Genomic DNA, 20171 nt, shown 5'->3' on the forward strand with positions numbered 1-20171 from the left:
CACACTGCTGTGGACCTGGGAATGCATCAGTAAAAAGGACAAAGTCCTGATCATGCTTCTCTTTTTCCTTCATTCCTCCTTCCCACCAGGAGTTTGGGCATACAAGTACATGCACCCAGCATGTTTTCCAAGATGCCAGGCCAAGATCTGAACTGTGATGGATCATGTGGATCTGCATAGAAGGTGCTTAACTGATGTGCCCCAGCATGGCAGTGGGATTGTGGCATGACCACACCCCACTGGGAGGTGCGATCTCTCTCTCCCTCTTTCTCTCTGGCAAGTGCACATGCCTTCTGACACCAAAAGGAGAGAATGAGAATGCAATGCAATTACAGAATGTGACAAAAGCTAAGAAAGGCAGAGAAGGGAGGAGGAAAAGCATATGGAGAATAAAGGATGATGTGATCAATGATCTAGGTCAGAGAAACAGGTATTTTTAGAAGGATTCTCCAAAGGAAGTAAAACTTGGGTTGAGACCTGAAGGTAGGTAGCCCAACAACCAGAAGAGCATTTCTCTGCAAAAAGAGATCAGCAAATAAAATGACAGAGCCTGCTCCGACTAGCATAAGAGCAGAGAGGAAGGCAGAGACAGAGGATAGAGAGGTAAAGGAGATAGGGGAAACAGACAGAGGGAAAGCTGAGAGTACAGAATGAGGGGAACTGAGTCTTGGGGCTTACATGGTCCATGGGGACTGACCTCCAGGAGGTAAGTGGAGTGGTGCAGAACGAGGTGGGCTCCAAGCTCTGCCTGCCTCATTTCAATCTGGATCCATCGTTTATTAGAGATGTGCTACCTTGTAGGTAGTGAGAACTATAAGAAATATGCAACGACACTAGGGTAGTTGGTCAAATCTGCCCCCCTGCATGTTTTGTAAGGCCTGTGACCTAAGAAGAATGCTTTCTTTTTACATTCTTAAATGGTTACATTTTAAATGGGTATCTAAGTACCTACCCCCCACCCCCTTATCATTGATTTTGCTTCTTGGATCTGCAAATCCTGAAATAGGTCCCCTGCAATAAATCCAGCTGCTCCAGAGGTGAGAGACATCACTATTACCTGCCATGATAACAAACTGGACTCTCATAATTGCCTGAGGCTGTATTTCACCCCTCCTCAAGTGACCATGACCCTCATTTACAGTTAAAATGTAGGCAATTAACTTTCCTTGAACATATATCTAAGTTCTAGTTCTAGAATTAAACCCTAGATCTCTATGTTCCCCAAACCCATGACCTTATGGTTGATCATGCAAACTTTATACAGTTAGGCCTTCAAGTAATTTGCTTTCCAAGTAATGTATCTTGTCTCCTAGACAGTTAAGGTGGAACTGAATAAGTTTACATGATGCTATACACTGTATGACAGACAAAAAAAAATAAAATCAGACTGCAGGATAAAAGCAGGTGGTGAATTTTGAGGATGGTACTTAGACCAATTTATTGTAGGATAAAAGCAGGTGGTGAATTTTGAGGATGTTATTTAGATCTTTTTTACTTTTCTTATTCCAATTTTCTATAATGAGCATGTAACTTTTGTAACAAAAAGAAAACACCTTTTTTTAAAATAAAGAAAGAAAACAGAAGTTATCAGCCTCACCCAGAGTTTTCTGCATTGTACTTTTTAAAGATGGCACTATTTTGACAGCCAAAAAAGACACTTAGAAATACAGATTACAAATTCAAGATCATGTCTATGAACTTGGCTTGGAAAATATCCTTCACAAAAATACAACCTACCATCTGTAGAATGTATTCAAAAATGATTAGCATAGTATAAAAAAATAATGCTGGAACAGCAGAAATTTGTTTTTTAAATGCTTCCTGTTCAGTATTCTTTTCAGATTTCTCCATGATGTAGAAGAAGCAAAGTCAAAATAGAACACCAGGTCAAAAAGACAGAAACAGGAAGTAAACTAAGATGAGAAAGGAACACTAGCCTTTACTGGAGGCATGGCACTGCTCTAGAAACTCCACCAAGCACAAGAGAGAAACTTTGTATGAGCCAGAGACCTGCATGGGGAAACTTCCCATTTCTGGCTTTGAATACTAAGCCTAGGTCCAACTTACACTGTCTCGGTCATCAAAAAGCTATCGTGCCATTCATTTCTCTGACAGCACAACTGTCACTTTCACGCCGTTAAAGTGAATCAGGAGAGTTTGCAGGTGCTCAGAGTCCATACAGTGCCTCTCCAATGACTGCAGGGAGACCCGAGGTGACGTGAAACACTCAGTGGCCTCGGAGAGGTGGTACTCTGCCCAGCTGGCTTTGGCTTCCTCATTGATGGGGAAGTACTGCACAAGTTCCCCGGCCTCCCTGAATCTTTAGTAAAAATAAGAGCGTTAGGCTGAGAACTTTTCCCCAGGACCCATCCTATGCTTGTGTGATTGTAAGCCATGAGGTCTCACTCACATGTATATAAATACAGGTTGTGTATTCCTAATTTGAAAAACTCCAAGTCTGAAAGGCTCCAAAATCTGGAACATTCTGAACACCAACATAAAGGCACAAATGGAAAATTCCACATCAGATCTCAGGTGATGATGGGTTGTAGCCAAAACACTGCAATCGGCCAGCTGTGGTGGCAGAGCAGTAACGCAAGGCCCCAGGATGCTGAAGCCACACAGGAAGATCCAGGGTTCATGTCCTAAGGTCGTCACATACAAACTGAATGTGTGTGTCCCCCATCTATGCTGGCTGAGCTGGGACTGCGTCATGACACGAAGTATCTCTCATCTCTCTCTTTCAGAAGAAATAAACTTTAAAAAATTACTGCAATATATAAAATATCATAAAAATTACCTTCAGGCTGTATGTACAAGGTATATATGAAACATAAATGAATTTGGTTTTTAGACATGAGTTCCATCCCCAAGATAGCTCATTAGGCACGTGGAAATATTTCAAAATCAGAAAAAAAAAAAGAAATCTGAAACACGTCTGGTCTCAAACATTTGGGCTAAGAAACACTCAACCTGAATATTCTAATATTTAAATTCCAAACAATGCCATTTTTAGAAAATGATGCCTCAATCATAAAGGCTCAGATATTTTTTCCCAAATGGGAAAGTGTTAAATATCAAATTCATACCTATTAGAGATAACTGACCACAGAGGCAGAGTGCCTGGAATGATTTCAGAATGCTTCATTTGCAGGTGACAAGCAGGCTGGGTAGGTTTCCCATGAGGAACCCTCTATTGTAGTAAAACCTGGCCACACCAAGAGGTGATCAAGAGAATGACCTCTAGCCTTGCAGGGCAGCTGGAAGCTTGATGCCTGACACAACGCTTCACCTCTTGGGGGCCAGGAGACAAACCCTGGAGAACTGAAGTTTAAAAAAGGAGTTAGGTCTGAACCTCCGCAGACCCTCCTTCCCTTCCCTCTGAGAGTTTGCTCCTCCACTTGCAGGGAGCCAAAGCCCTCCCGTTTGCTTTCCCTCTGACACTGCCCAGCTGGTCCCTTCAGGGACACAGAAGACATGTCAAAAGCCAAGCCTAGCAGGAGGCTTTGTTCATAATCATCAATGATTACCTCTACGATCTCTTCAGTTTCAGATTGTGCCTTAATTGGCTGTTAGAATAGGTCAATGCCCTAATGCTGGCAAACAAAAATGCTACTTTAATACTGCCTTTTTTCAGCCTACAGACAGAAAAAAAATTTTTTTAAAAACGGAAATCCACACCCATGACAGTGGCCCTACCAAAATTATCTAAGGGGTAGATGAGCTGGACATACTTACACCAATATGGTTTTCCAGAGACTGAATAATCCAGCATAGGGATTGGCAAACCTCTTCAGTAAAGGGCCAGCTAATAAGTATTTCTGGTTTTGCTAGCCATACGGTCTCTGTTGCAACTACTCGACTCTGCCGTGCTAGGGTAAAAGCAGCTACAGAAAATACATAAGTGAATGAGCATGGCTGTGTTCCCATAAACTATTTATGGATACAGAAATCTGAATCTCACATAATTTTTGCAGGTCACAAAGTACTCTTTTGATTTTTTTTTCCTCAACCACTTGAAAACATAAAGAGGATTCTTAGCATAGACCCTACGAAAACAGGCAGGCTATAGTCTGCTCATGCTTGACTGAGAAACTGAGACAACTGTCATATTCAGTACCCTAACCCTAATAATACAAAGTACGAAACCTTTCTTCATAAGCTTAGTCCTACTTGATTTATTCCATCTCCCTTCCTAAACCCAATCCTCAAAAATACTCCTTTGATGAGTCTACTTGTCTCCACCTCCATTGTGTCTGCTCCATCATCTCTTCTCTAGCCTCCACCTCATCGTGTACAATCCTCTCACACCGTCAAAGCAGAATCCACCCACTACAAAGAGGAATGGGCTTTCACTAGAAGGGCCGAGTCACTCCTTGATTAACCTCCTTGAAAAGCCTTCCCAGTACAATCACAATAAACTCTAAATCCCTTCCCATGACCTGTAAGTCCCTGCCTTTCTCTCCAACTTCATCTGTGCTTTTTATTTTAATAATAGATCGTGTGCACACAGGAGAGACAGAAACACACATATAGCACCCTCAATAGGGTCTCACATACCACGATCTCCCTTCCTCAGTCCTCCAGCTTCTCAGGATTTTGGGTGCCTACACACATGATTAGCATATCATCAGGCCAATCCAGGGATCTGAATCCACAGCTGAGCATGTGGCCTCCAGCCCTGTGGTCCAGTACACCACAGACAGTGCCACTCAGACTGGGTCTTCTTGTCTTTAATCCTTTGTGAAGGTTCATTTTATATGTCACCTTAACTAGGCTAAGGGGTACCCAAATACCTTGTCAAATATGATTCTTAGTTTGTCTGTGAGGGTTTTTAAGAATGAGATTAACATCTGAATTGGAAGACTGAGTTATACAGATTGCTCTCTGTATATTAGTCAGGGTTCTCCAGAGAAGAACAAATAGTATGTAGACATATTTATATCTAGAATGAGATTTAGTATAACAAAATGGCTTAATGATTACAGAGGCTAAGAAGTCCCATAATCTGCCATCTGCAAAATGAAAACCTAGGAAAGCAGATGGTATAAATTACAGTCTGAGCTTGAAGGCCTAAGATGTAGGAGTGGTGATGGTGTAAGTTCCAGTCCAAGGGCAGGAGACAACTGATGTCTCAGCTCAAGTAGGAAGAGAGGGAAGGGGAGGCAGAGATACTCGAGATAGAATATTTAACCAGATCTCTGAACATCCTTAGTCTAGTCAAGTTAACAGATAAAGCTAACCGTCACATCTCCCTTTTGAATTGAGACATTGACTTTTCTCTCTTTAGATCTGAACTAAAACATTGTGGGTCTAAAGCCTGCTGATCTCTGGACAGGAACTACATTTTTCAGCTTGCATGGTTCTCCATTCTTTGAACTCAGACTATTACTATATCCTCTCTCTCCTAGGTCTCCAGCTTGCCAACTCATGTGGCAGTCTCGGGATTTAAATATTACCGTAACTGTATGAATCAATTCTTAATAAATCTCTTTATATACACATGCACACAAATGTGCACTCTATTTTTCTGTCTCTCTGGAGAACACTAATGTAACCATGACTGTCACACTCCTTCTCTCTCACTTCCTCAAATACAAGATGCTCTTTCCTCATTAGGGCTTTTGCATTATTTTCTTTTTTTTTTTTTTTTTTTTTTTTGTCTTTTTAAGATTACAAAGGATTATTAGAAAGTCTCAACAGCTTTCATGGATATCAAATCATCCTAAAAGACCACTATTTTGATGATTCAAGTGTAAATGAATCAAAAACAGTGGATTAAGTTTCCGTTAAAATACACAAGATTGTAAAAAACAAGGCAAAGTAATTCCTTGAACCGCGGTCGACTACATGGGAGTCCAATGACATAGTCATTACACTAACTGCTGGTCCCTTTTTTTTTTTTATCTTTTTTTTTTTTTTAAGGGCCTTTGCATTTTTTTAATTAACATTCATTTTTCTTTTTACTTTCTTGTTCAAGTCTTCAGTTAAATTTCTCCTCTCCACCCCTTTGAAAAATAGCTTCCACTGACCCACCACTGATTCTGTCTCAGCCTCTTGTTTCTATTCCACTCAAAATATTTATCAACATATCCTTTCCATTTCCTCATTCACTCAGAGATTGCTCCTAAATCAGAAAGACTCCAGGTAACAATGGCAAATCAGTGGCAAGAATGAGGTAAGAACTTTAACCAAAAAGATGCTTCTAGAAAAGTAGGACTTGAGAGTTCATCAGCTTAATGTCAACTTTCCCTGGTAAAAATTATTTTTGTCCTATGATAGCTACTATTAAAGCTACCTTTGGCAGGTTCTGCCCAGAGACTGTTTGCTTTCTGCTCCTCACAGTGGTCGGTGAGGAGAGCTCATACTTCCACACAGCACAGAAAGCAAAGCAGCAGCAGGATCGCGATTCTGATTCATTTGTGGTTGTGATGAGTTTCTTGCTGCTGTGGTCCAAAACCATCCTCTTACCCTCTCTCTTGCTTCGCAAACTGCAACAGAAAGAACATCTTTAATTTAGGTAGAATAATCTGATCTCAGGGTATCCTACAACTTAATTGAAGATAAAATAACCTGTCAGCACTAGTTATGTGAGTTTGTCTCTCTATACCTCAGAGTCCCTAAATGAGGCCTGGCACAGTTATCTGAAACCTGACAGCAAGACAGGGAACTGGTTCCTGCAAAATGTGCTTTTTGCTAGAACTGCTCGATCACAGGGAAAATCACAACCCCTAAAAGATCTGCAGGCTATGTATACCTGGAATAATATTCTGCTCACCCTGTTCTTAAATGTGTAAAATGTGATTGGCGTGTGAAATGTGTTCATTTCCTGTACAACAAGTTTTCTTATCAAGTAAGAAGACCCCTTGTACTTCTCTACTGAGAGAGGCTTAATCCTTTTCCTTTTCTGGTGTAAATTTCATGCTGCAAGGGGCTAAATTGTAGAAAAACAAGGTGGTTATTTTTACACCTGGCCAACTTTCTGTACACATAGGCAAACAGGAGTATCAGTGGTGATGCCTCCATAAGATTTCCTGAAAAAAAAAAAAAAATCCTTGATTTAACATTGACTTACATCTGGACACTTTTCCACTGAATACAATTCTCTTTACAAAGCAGCACCTTGAGGAGTCAGCTTCAAAACGGCAACCAGAGCAAAACGGCAGGCATTATTCTTTCCAAGCTGCTTACTTTTCAGCTCTCTGATATAATACTGGGGCGATATGCATGTCATATGACAGTAAGAAAACCAATTACGTGGATCACACTCTAAAGTGATCAAGTGCTGGTCAGAGAAGCCACAGCTGCTTTTGATTCATTAGAAATACAGCCCCGCCTCCTTATAAGGCAATGCAATTCAGTTGGTATTGTAGTTCTTTGTATTTTATTTTTTTTAACAATACTTCTTTAATCAATTCAAAGCAGATATTTGTGAGATATTAATAAAAGCCACAAAGGGAAGGAGGGCATTAACTGATCATGCATCCCCTAAAGCTTTATTCCCACAGTATAAGGTAAGTGCTGGAAATGAAGAAATGTCTCAATTTGTCTGAAAAATCTCCAACATGGCTTTTTAATACGTTAGACCGCAATGTAAAAGCATTCCTTAGCATTTGACTAGTGAAGACTCCCATGGCTGCCAACATTAGATTTCTAGCAAGACTTCCCTCTCTCTTTAATAGCATTAGTAAAAAATACAATGTTCTCAGTTTGGTTCCAATACCTTATTGCCTAAACTTACACACTGGTTTTCTTTAGGAAAGAGCTGCTTAAAATTGACTGTTGACAATAAAAACAATGACAATATCATGAACAGTTTTACCAAAAAACTGGAGCACCTTGCTTAGACACCTGAACCTACCATGAGTCTATCAGAGAATGCAAGGCCACAAAAGCTGATTGATGTCACAAGAAATGTTTATCCTAACAACCAGAACAGGCTGACATTCCCAAGTGTGATGGCGGTAGGTGTGTTGTTAGGGAGGGAGAAAGAGTTCTGTGAGCAAGTAAGTGCAGGATGTACAGAATTAAATGAAAGTTAAATGAGGAACCTTCCTGCAGAATTTCTCTGACCTTTCAGCACTCTGATATGTTTTACGAATCTTTTAAACCTTTTCTTAATGAGTTATTTTTTTTTAATGCAGTGCAACAATTTTGTAGGGTAGTGTCCCATGCAATAAACTTTCATTATCTCTAGAATAGGTCACTTCAAAGTGTCAGAAATAGGGGCTGGTAGGTGGCCTAGTGGTTAAGGGCGCTAGACTCCCACATGGTCAACCATATTCAAGTTCCAGACCTGGTGGCTCATTTTCTCACTCTCTCTCTCTCTCGCTCTTTCTCTCTCACTCACTTACTCTGACCCTCTCTGGTCAAATTAAAATAAAATAAATAGTTTTTAAAAAATATTTTTTTTAAAACATGTCAGAAATATTTTACTATCTTCCCCTCCCCCCCCACACCCATACTATTTCTTATCTTTCTGTCTGTGAGGACTTTCACATACTACAATGTAAAAATGCAGTAGTATTACAGTCCTATTAGAAGAGATATACAATAATGAAAACGTTTCAAAATGCTCTTTGGTATCATTACTCCTATTTCTTCCTTGGCCATTATCTTGGGCAATTCTGGTAAGGGCCCTTCTCCCGAAGTACAAGGTGATTTGACGAAAGCATGAATGAGTAGAATGAGGGGCTGCACAGAAGTGTGACTGCCACATCTGTTAGCAGTGCATGTGGTAAGCCTTCCCTGTCACTATACATATTGAGAAGTAATGACAAAGAAATGTAGTCCCTTGGGGCAAATGAAATGGAGGTGCAAATTAGAATCACACCTCTAGTCTCATTTTGGTATCACTTCTTGTCTGGATAAACAACACTTACTCTCACTCCCCTACTCATGGCAAGTAGCCACTGTTAACACTTGCATTAGGGATCAGTCACAACAAATTACAGTTAAGTTTCACACTGCACTGCAGGAGACAGCCCGGCCCTGGGAGAGCACCAAGTTAAGCTGGGCGGCATTACCAATTTTGAGATAACTAGCACTGGGGCTAAAAAGGCCCCTGTGCCTCAGCCACATGAAGCGGTTAAAATTCTAATACTGTAAGTGGTATCTCAATATTTCTGTGTATGGTAGTTTATGACTCTCTGTGGAGAACAGCAGTGGGTAGCTACTTACAAAAGGGGTGATTTTAATCACCAATCATTTTCAAGAACACAAGAGATCAGTGGTACTCAACTGTGAAAGCTTTATTATAGCGGGAAACCGCCTGTGTGGATTAAAAACACAAACAGATTTCACTTCAAGATGATTGTGTTAGATGCTACACTTCCAGGATGTAGAGAGTATGTACAGATTATGAGTCATTAAAAAAATTAAAAAAAAAAAAACCACACGAGGAAGATGTAGAAAATAAGGATTGCAGATTCAGTTCATACATAAATTTGCCCTCTTTAGTGGGTGTGTACAGAAGAAAAGGAGGCTTTGACACCTGGATCCTAAGAAAGGCCAGCATCTATTATTTATTCAAGTAGAGGAAAGTTCACCTTGTCTAGGTGAAATACAGTCTATAAGGCAGGTATTTTGTATTTTTTTCTTAAAAAATAATTTAATTTTATTTATTCATTTATTTATTTTTAATTTGGCCAGCGAGACACACAGAGAGAGAGAAAGAAAGTGAGAAAACAAGCTACCAGGTCCAGGACTCAAACCATGGTAGGCCATGTGGGAGTGTCCAGCACCTTAACCACCACACCACCTGCTGGTCCCTTTTCGTTTTTTCCTAAAGAACGAAAAATAAAATATTCGAAAACCTTTAAGAATCAGTATAGTTATGTATAAATATAAGAAATGAGTCATGTCAAACAGTCTTTTAGTGACACAAATACAAATGAACTCATTTATCACCAGATTTGCTCCTCTGGGGCATTTTACTAGTCCAGGGCATCTCTAGGAAGCTGCTGCAGTGATCCTGACATTTCAAGGTGGGAAGAGAAGAATCGAAACCCTCTGTGACATGGAGCTAGATGAGTTTCCGAGATCTAGGAACAGGGTTCATTCCATACTTCAGTAGATCAAGAAGAAGGACAAAGGTTTTTGACATACCTTCATGCCAAGTTAAATGTGATTGGGATTCTGACGCTGACATTCTCTTCTTCAGAGCTCCTGACGGTAAGTTTTAGGTATCTGCTAGTTCTTCTAGAAGCAGAAGAAAATTAGTAGTACCCATCATTTGGACGGCCCTTCATTTACACTCTGGAACATCTGTTAGTATAGGTGTTCTTTTTGATTTATAAGAAATCATTATGTGAAGCATTCTTCATACTCCAGTATTTGCACTGCTGTAAGGAGCTCTCAATGATGGCAGCTGCCATGTGCCAAAATGCCTTATTAAAGCCTGGAAATGCATTACCTAACTTACTCCTCACACGTCTGTAAGGCAGGTGCTTCATGCTCATTTTATGAATGAGGAAGTTGAAGCTCAAAGAGGTAAACTAAATTGCTCCATGTAACAGAGCCAGTAAGCCATACAGCACTGATTCAGTATCAGCCTGTCTGACCCCAATAAGCTTGTCTACATTTTTACTAAGCGACCAACTCATATTGGTATATTACTCATTTTTCACAACTCCTCCTCCAATTCTACGGGAAAATACTAAGGAAAAAAAATAAAGCTATCTAGCCACATCATTTTCTCCACTCTCTTCTTTTTACTTCCTCTCCTCTTAGACAGCAACCTTACCTATCAGTCTCTTTGAGGACTTCAGAGACATCCATCAATGTGAAAGTACAATAAGCGAGTCAACAGAACACACAAACAAGAGTATTACAACTGATACTCTGTACTATTTTCCATGAAAGAATTACATAAATTCCATTAACACCGATTGCTGCCTCCAAGCTTACAGTTCACTGGACTAGAAATGGATGGGAGAAAATAGTATTCGTCCCTCTGTCTTGCTCCAGTTGCTTACTACCTCTATTTCTCACTCGTTCTTCACTACTGACAGTAAAGTCTCCCACCAAAAACAAGTCCTCAAGTGCACAAGGCATTGTTGGCATCTGAAGCTTCCATTATCTCCAAGACTGAGATGTTTCAGTTGCAAACAGTAGTTGCCAGATTTCTTGATTCATCCAATCAAAGGAAATTAAGTCTTAAATGCAAGAATGTTAATACTATCCTTCAAGCAGCTAGTAAAGAGTTCTGCACCTTCTCCCACCAAAAACAAGTCCTCAAGTGCACAAGGCATTGTTGGCATCTGAAGCTTCCATTATCTCCAAGACTGAGATGTTTCAGTTGCAAACAGTAGTTGCCAGATTTCTTGATTCATCCAATCAAAGGAAATTAAGTCTTAAATGCAAGAATGCTAATACAGCAGCTAGTAAAGAGGTCTGCACCTCTCCTTGCCACATACTCCAGATCATAAGTAAAAAGGCAGACACTGGACTCGTCTAACAAGGTACTGTCTCTTTAAATTGGGCAGTAAAAGCAGAGCAACTTTCAGATGGGCACAATTACCACTTCTTCCCATGGAGAATGAAGAGAGAGGAAATGATGCAAAATAATGCAGAAACATTTGACTGGCATTCACATTTTAGCTTGTAAACAATTTCTAATTCACTTGCCTAGACAGTTAACCATCCGTCTGGATGTAAAGAATTTAAGCCCAACCAAGAAACAGGAAGCAGCAGTTCTGTCATAAGTGTGTTTATTTTGGTGGCTCACATCTGCAGCTTTTCCCCCCTCAATGTATCCTTTCAGAGCCAGAACGAGGAAGAGAACAAAGGTACTGGGCCTCGATCCATCCCTGTAATTGTGATATGCTGAGCTGCCACAGCAGCATGAGAAGGAAGTTGTTTGATTCATGCTGAAGAACTCCAACCCACATATGGGCAAAGTCCAGAAGTAAGGGACAGTCTATTCAACATGATTAACTTTATTCATATACTCTACAATGTCCCAGGACTGTGGCTGTCATACTCTGTTTAAAAGCAGCATATGTAAATCCATGTGTTCTGACATTCAAAGTCATCTAGTGTTCCGCTGCAAGTCCAACACCAGCATGAAATCTCCTCGGTGTTATCTTCTGTTGACAATGAAATTACTTCTAAATAACCTTAACTGTGAATAAATACAGAACACTGTGGAGATGGAGGGCAAAACTACCTTAAACCAAACCTACAAATGCAGAGGTATAGCCTGCACATCAGCCTTACCAAATGTACTATATGAATCTAAATTTTCTGATGGGAAAATCTCCACATATGCATATATATTGAATTTTTGTATCTAGAACCAGGGTCAGTAAAATACAGCCTGTGGGCCAAATCGTGCCAGTGACCTGTTTAGTAAAAAAAGTTTTCCTGAACATTGCTATGATCACTTGTTTACACAGTATCTACAGTTGCCTCTGTGCTACAGGAAGAACTGAGTAGCTGTGAGAGATCATATGAACCATGAAGCCTAGAATATTACCTCGCTCTTTACAGAAAATGTTTGCCAATTCCTGCTCTAGAATGGTGAATAATTTGCCAATCCTTGCTCTACATAACCAGACCTTGGATCAAAATTACTTAGTCTTGATTCTATAATCGCTCACTGCCGATCCCAATACTTAAGGCTTTGGGTTGGCCTAAAGACATCCCAACCCTCTGCGTGGAAACACTATAGGAACAGATCCAGGTGGCAACCCTGCAAATCTGAACAGATGTCTATTTTTCTTCTGCCCATGAGACAGATGGTCCTCAGAGAGGGGGAGAAGAATTAGTCCATGAGAGAGAATTCTCTGTGCAGCACTAATTTTGGATATGTATCCCCGATCCATCTGGCCAACGAGGATTCCTTAGGAGTACCTTTGCTATTTGAGTTTGTTTAACATTCAGGAGGGAAATCCTGGGTTCTAACGGCTAGGACCTCAGGTATTTTGCTCTCTGTGTCAAAATGTAAATAAAGCATTCCAACTCTGTCCTTGTGACAATAAGTCTTGAACACGTTTAGGGATAAAAGATGATAATAAGGATGAAGACAAGGACAGATAAGATTCATTTAGGGACCCCTCCTCAAGGGGGTGTACTCTCTTTTGAGAGTAAATATTCCCTTAGTGCTGGAAAGAACAAAACAAATAAACAAACAAAAACACCTGATATTCTGTCATGTGCAGAAAGCAGAGGGGCACCATTTACTTCTGCCCTGCCGATGGCAGCTCTTTACTAGAGAGTGATGCATCGCTCTCTCATTAACCACTCTAAGTTGTCTTTGATATTCTGACCTTGTTATACTAAAGAGCATTTCTCCCTGAGTAACAAGCAATAAATTTGCAAAATTAATTAGGACTCAGTTCTTACACTTTCTCCCATTCCATTCCCAATTCTCCTTTGCCCAGAGTGTTAGTTCTGTTGAGTCAATAAATAAGAAACAAAACTAAGACTGAACATAGAAAAATTAGACAACCAGAAGCAGAGATATTATGGGAAGCAACTACTTTCAGATTCTTTTCTTTTAATCTCAGTCAACAGGCTTTTGCATTCTGGTGGACCTTAAATCCCACTTCCGATGGTTTGAGTCCCATTTGTACCATTACTACCCTGGGTAATTTCAGGATCCTCGTCTATATAGAAAAGTAACAATCTAGTTAACTTGTGGGGTTGTTGTGAGGACTGAAGGAAAATGCTGCTAACTCATTTAACAGTGCCAGAGTCACAGGAAATCCTTAACGTATACATAACAATCCCTACTGAGCAAAATTCCTGCTTGGAGCGTAGCTGCTATTGGTAGCAGAAACAAACGGTAGACTACCAAAGAAGTCACAAAGGAAAGATCTCTTTCCTGACTATCTTCTGAGTCATATGCCTGGAGACAAAGGGAAATTCTTAGTAGAAAAGATGTTATTCAGTTCTATCTCTATTCTGCCTAGCATTGGGAATACTATAAGGATTCCTATTTTCCAAGTGTTTCAGCCTCAAAATTCCATATGAGGTTACTTGTGAGCCTGAACAGTCCATCCAACACTGTCTTACCCAGTTTCAACGCAAAGGAGAAAGAAGTTCCCCCCTCACATAACTGGCCGTCCCTGCAGATGATGCTATGCTACATTACACTATAAATCAATTGCGACACAGTCACACCCAGCACTATTCAGCAGGCACTGAAAGAGTTCCATCTATGAAGGATATATAAGTACCTGTAGCATTAGGAAAACAGCAGACCCTAACATGCCAAAGCACTTAGATTAAATTCAGCCTTACAACATTTTCTTAAGAACATTCAATTTATGTGTTTACAATTGTTTACAAATTCTAACTCCCTATTTTTCTAAAAATTTTAACACTTTCCACTAGAGGATTCCCAGACATATTACAAAACACAGGATCAGGAACAATGAATAAATACATCGAGTAGCAAGAGTGAATTTTCATGACAACTAGGCTGGGACGAAAAATGACACAAGGGTTTATAAATGAAAATCAATACTTGAACCATGTCTGGAAGCAAATGGACAGCCAGGACAGAATGCAGCTGCAATGACGTCTAGCTGCTGTTAATCTCATAAAGCTCACCTCTGCTGTGACTCCCTGAAAGCAAAGTTAAGATTAGCTCTGCTTCTCTCACCAGATGCTACTCTCTTTCCAAGCTCCATGGGTTTAGGCTACATCTGAGCTCACTTTCACCCATGTTGTGAGCTAATTACAAAGAATCCAGAAATGTGGGAATGAACTGGGAATATTGTAGGCTGCTGTAACAAACCTTAGCACCATCTGCTGAAATACTAAGATGCTTGTTTAAAAAGTTGGCTGTCAGAGAAGGAGGTCACAGCACAGACAGTGGGGAAGTTCTTTTAAATAATTACTTACTTCTCTTTCCTGTGCACAAGCAGTAGGGCACTGAGCCAAAGGTGAACAGCCCAGAGATAAAAGACCTTCTCTGCTTTCCTTCTCCTGGTTCAGGCACCAGCAGGAGAGAACTCAAAAAGCCTTGGTCATCAAAGAAGAAAAAAATACAGTCAAAAGATTGAGGAATATTTGCATGTTTCAGTGAGCAACAGTCATTTCGGAATATATTGGGTTGTCGGAAAAGTCATGAGGTATTTTTCTATATTTTTCTATGCAAAAAATGTGCCATGACTTTTCCGATGACTCAGTATATAGGAATGTCATTAAACTCCTTTTGTTTCTTATAATTAGTTAGCAGAGACATTGACAGTATGCATATACTCAAGGAAGGCATCATATAAATGTAATTTTATCAAGATATGACAATCCTTTAGTAATCTGAGACTCATAAGATTTAGAGATCCCTCTGTAGGTTAGTTATGTGTCTCTCAAACAGGAGCACTGGAAACAGCCTCGGGTTTGTAAACAGTGATCAGGCCAATGGTCAGGATTACAAAGAGCTCAGAGAAAGCAAAGGACAGCCCGGTATCAGTTAAAGTCTCCATTACATAGCCCCAACACAATAATGGTAGTAAGGAACTAGGCAACAACAGTTCTAGGACAATGTATACTTGCAGCAAAGGGTGTGTCCATTACTCTCCCTTAAGTAGTAATGACACCAATAACAGTAGCAGTACATCTTGCAAGCATGTACCATGAACCAGGCATCACGCCAAGGGCCTCATCTGTTATTAAGTCTTGCAACATTCTGAGGTAGGTACTGTTGTCTCATGGTATAGTAAAAATAAAGGGTGCTTATAGAGATTAAAGACCTTACCAAGAGCTCATCAGCTAGAAATAGAGAGCTGGAATTGAAGCCAAGCTGTGGACTTCAGAGACAGCCCTGAAGTGCCGTCAACAGACACTCATGTAGGTTGCTTACCTAAGGGAGTATCATCATAAGCTTCCAAGTGGTTACAAGGACAGACAGGGATGGCACAAGAGTTGAGCAGCATGCTTCTTCGAGACAGTATGTGGAAGCTACAGTAACTGGAGGAATGCCAGGCAGCACAAGTTCAGGGTCCTCACCTGTGTGCCACTGTCACTGAGACTCAGCTCTCCATCTGCTTTGCCTTCTACCAACCTACTTCCACTCTGTAGCTGGCCCAAGTCACTCACTGGCTAGCCTACAGATGGTCTGTCTTTGAATCAGGTACCAATGGCCCAAGTGACCAAGGCCATGGATAAAAGTCCGGGCCACAAGGCCTACAGAGGGCCCTGACTTCCATAGGAATTGTGGAAGAAACAGGCAACCGCAAAAGGGGCTTGTGATCACAGTGGGTCCATGCTGTTGCTGTGTTACAGAAAGCAGTTCTGCATCCTTATTTTTACCATGCCTCACACTGTTGGCATTTATAGAGATTATTTATACCCAAAAGGGCACACAGGACTATTCCTGAGTACCAACAGCCTATATATAATGACTAGATAGATGAAGTACAAACAAGAAGAACTCAGTTAAGTGCAAACAACAAGTATAAACAAGGACAGAATAGTAGCTTATGAAAGCTTTTCTTCCTCCTCTTCCACTCTGTTTCAAAGTACTATTTATCAGAATTAAGAAGTGCATGGGTCCTGATTCCCACTTACCAGGAGGCTGGTCATTTTTCATCATTACGTGGAGGGGTGGCTCCGAGTTTAGCTCAACCATCTGTCGTCCCTCACAAGACCGAGGGATTCACAGCAGGACCAGGAAAGTTTGCCAAGCCCCTCAAGAAAACTCTGAGGGCACAGTTAACAAGTCACTTCCCAAGACTGGGTGGACCAGACAGGAAGACTAGACCCCCACACAGGACTACAGAGAGCCAGACATGGTCCTAGTAAAACCAGAGTCACCTTCTGGAAAGAAAAAAATCCATCCTGCAACAATGACTATCCAAGCTATGAATGTACACACTGGACACAACTTTCAAATTCCAAATGTCTCTAGGTTGATTTGGAACATGCTGGACATGGCTTCCCAAAATCCTGACCAGTTGCAGGGCTAGGAGAAGGGGATCATGGTGTGATGAGACACTGTTGAAGATGTCTCTCTCTCTCTCTCCCTAATCCACCCCCACTTGAGGGTGCACACATTTGTATTATCATGAACAAAATTAACTTCCTAACAGTGAACATGATCAATTCATTGCTAAGGGCACTGGGCCCAGCCACAGTGGCATAGGCAGCAGGGTCACTGCTATGTAATGGTAGAAGCCATAAAGGTTGGCTCCAGGCTCACATCCTATGTTTACCTGAACACACCCATGATCCTGGCTGGCTGTAGGGCCTAGGTGAGGATCACAGTGCGATGGCCCTGTTGAGGGCACCTGTGTGTGTGTGTCCATCTCTCTCCCATGGAGGAGGTAAATAATAAAACTTTTTTTAAAAAGGCAGGGCATTAGAGTTTACTTTTTCCAGGGCCGATGCGTGGGGTGGTAGTTAAAGGCACTGGATTCCCACATGGCCAACCGCAGTTCGAGTCCTGGACCTAGCAGCTTACTTTCTCACTTTCCCTTTCTCTCTCTCTCTCTCTCGTCAAATTAAAAAACAGTAAAAACAAATGGAATGAAATACTTCTTAAAAATTAACTTTTTCTAAAAACATTAAGTGCAGAAGACATGGGTGTTATCTTTAGATTAGAACCCAACTATTAATACATTTCATCCAGATGACCCTCCTTACCATATAGCTTCCTGCCTGAGTCAGTTTATAAAGGATGAGGGACATGAGAATACTAAAATGTATTTTACCACCTTTTTAATGAAAAGTCATAATTCTGAGATTTTTTGCTTAAACAGCTTCTCAGGGTTTTTTTTTAATACACTTCTAAGACAGCAGGTAGCTTGGTGGTGAAGGCAGGGGACTCCCCCATTGCCAAATGTGGTTCAAGTCCCAGACCTGGTGTCTTGCTTTCTCTCTCTCTCTCTCTTCTCTCTCTCTCTCTCTTTCTCTCTCTCTCGTGCCTGTGCCTTTTAAAAAAATCGGGATCAGCAGATGGCATAATAGCTATGTCACTGGACTCCCACATGGCCTGTGGTTGGAGTCCCAGATCTGGTGGCTTGAAACTCACTCCGGACACGTGTGTGTGTGTGTGCCCAAAACCCTGAGAGGAGAATGGAGGAGACGGGACTATGGCATGGCCATCCCCCTTGGGGGGTGATTTTCACTTTCTGTCTTTTTGACTCTCTCTTTTTTTCTCTCTCGCTGTCTCTCTGGCGAGTGCAAGTGCCCTATGGCAAGAATTTTTCTAAAAATAAATAAATAGTAAAAAATAGATACCCTTCTAACAAACTGGTCAAATGGGCATGAGAAGGTGTTATCAGGCTCAGACTCCACAAGCTCAGTCTGATCCTAGGCTCTGCCATTTACCAGCCTTGTTACATCCAGCAAGTCCTTCAACCTCTCTGTTGAGTTTCAGATTCTTACCTATTCAGCTCACTGTATCTGTAAAGAGTATATTAGCACCTGCCCTCTCTATTTCATAAAATTCTGAGAATCAAATTTAAATACTGATTGAAAACTTTAAAACCCTAAGGTAGGCATTGGGCATCTTCATTTTTAATGGCTACATGGACTCAAATCTCTTTCACTCAGCTTTCAAGGAAACAGGGCATATGTTGAGAACGAGTTCCAGAGTCCATGTTCAAATTCCAAATGTAAATCTCAGCCCCGCAAATAAATCTTGGGAATTTACTGATGACCCCGTTTCTCCAGCGTAGGAGCAGAACAAAGAACTCACTTTGTGGAGCTGAGGTGCCACACATGATGATAGGCTAACAGTGGCTTTTTTCTAATCCCATCGTTCCTTCCAACCAAAACATGAAATGATCTGATGGCTTTGCAGCAAGATCTTACCCTGTGTATATACATCTACCAAGCCATGCTAAAACAAACACAAAACCCAGCTTTTCCGAGGACACAATTTACAGAAAATATCCTTCCAAATGTTTTGACTTTCATACTGTTCAAAATACACACCAGTATAAGTTAAAACAAAAATTGACAAGTAGTAAACTTTTTAAAATTCTGACAACTGACATATAAGAACTTTCTCTCAGGGACCAGCAGTTGGCGTAATGGCTATGTCACTGGACTCCCATGTAGTCAACTGTGGTTCAAGTCCCGGACCCGGTGGCTTAAACTCTCGCGGGGTACATGTATGTGTGTGCCCAGGATCCCAAGAGGAGAATGGAGAAGGGATTGCGGTGGGGGGTGGGGGGGGTTGATTTCTCACTTTCAAGCTGTCTGTTTCTCTGGCGAGGACACGTGCCCTATAGCAAAAATCTCTCCAAAAAACCCCAAACAAACAAACAAACAAAAATCTTTTTTCTTTTTTTTTCCTTGAAAGACAGAAAGAGTAAGAGGGAGAAACAGAGAGACAAGCACTCCCAACAGGGTTTTCATATCATGATTCACTCCTAGACTCAGCTAGCTAGGATGGTGGGCACACATGTGTGTGACTGGTTGAAGACATCAACTCCCGACCTTCCCACGTGGATCCACTTGTTGATACAGAACCACACTATCTGGGCCTTCCATGTAGACTTTCAGATTTTACCTATTAATATTTCAGTGTGAGTTGCTTCAGCCCCTTAGCCTAGTGGTTAAGTCAATCTGACCCCAGATAGCCAGTCACAGTCCCAGCCCTGGTAGCATGAACACTCCAAGCACATGCATGTGAATGCCCTAAGTCCTGACAGCATGCAGAAATGGAGAAGAAAGAACTGCAACACGGCCATGACCCACTGGGGAATGCTTCCCCCCTCTCACTCAGGAGAAACAGAGAAAGCAAGAGAGGGAAAGGGTGAAATCATCTGCCAGGGGTGAGGGCCGTGCTGCAATCCTTTCTCCTCCATTCTCCTCTCAGGATTTTGGGTACACACACGCATGTACCCAGCATGTTTTTCAAGCCACTGGGTCCAGGACTTGAGCTGCACAATTGGTCATGTGGGATCCATTTGCCTTAATCACCATGCTTCTTGGATGGCACTGAATTTTCTTTCTAAATGACCCAGTGCGTGGTATTCTGGTATAGGAACACAAAGTAGACCAAGACAGGAACCTTTCCCTGAATGTGCTGGGAATTAGATAGTATTCTTTAGGGGACCAGACCAATGTACCCTGAATGAGTGTCAAGATCTATTTCTTTAGATAAACAACATTAAGTACCTTCAGTTAAAAGCACACACACACACACACACACACACACACACACACACACACCACACATATACACAGGGTGGGGGGTATAGGGCCAA

At 41.2% G+C, this 20171-nt stretch overlaps 1 long non-coding RNA gene across 2 annotated transcripts in view; it reads right to left on the reverse strand.

Moving 5' to 3' along the window:
- Window positions 1-6316: 6316 nt before the first annotated feature.
- The window catches only part of LOC114006838 (uncharacterized), a 24569-nt gene continuing 10714 nt past the window's right edge, over window positions 6317-20171 (reverse strand). Inside the window, exons 2-5 of one of the 2 annotated variants that reach the window (XR_003548515.1) lie at window positions 14854-14973; window positions 10108-10200; window positions 6971-7034; window positions 6317-6491 (exon numbers count right to left, since the gene is read on the reverse strand). This is a non-coding gene — a long non-coding RNA (uncharacterized LOC114006838). Of the gene's footprint in view, window positions 6492-6970; window positions 7035-9928; window positions 10201-14853; window positions 14974-20171 lie in introns of those variants that run through there. The other variant, XR_003548514.1, reaches the window with a different exon arrangement.

This window comes from Tupaia chinensis, unplaced genomic scaffold, assembly GCF_000334495.1.
Source record: "Tupaia chinensis unplaced genomic scaffold, TupChi_1.0 Scaffold000093_1, whole genome shotgun sequence".
Lineage (NCBI taxonomy): Eukaryota > Metazoa > Chordata > Mammalia > Scandentia > Tupaiidae > Tupaia > Tupaia belangeri.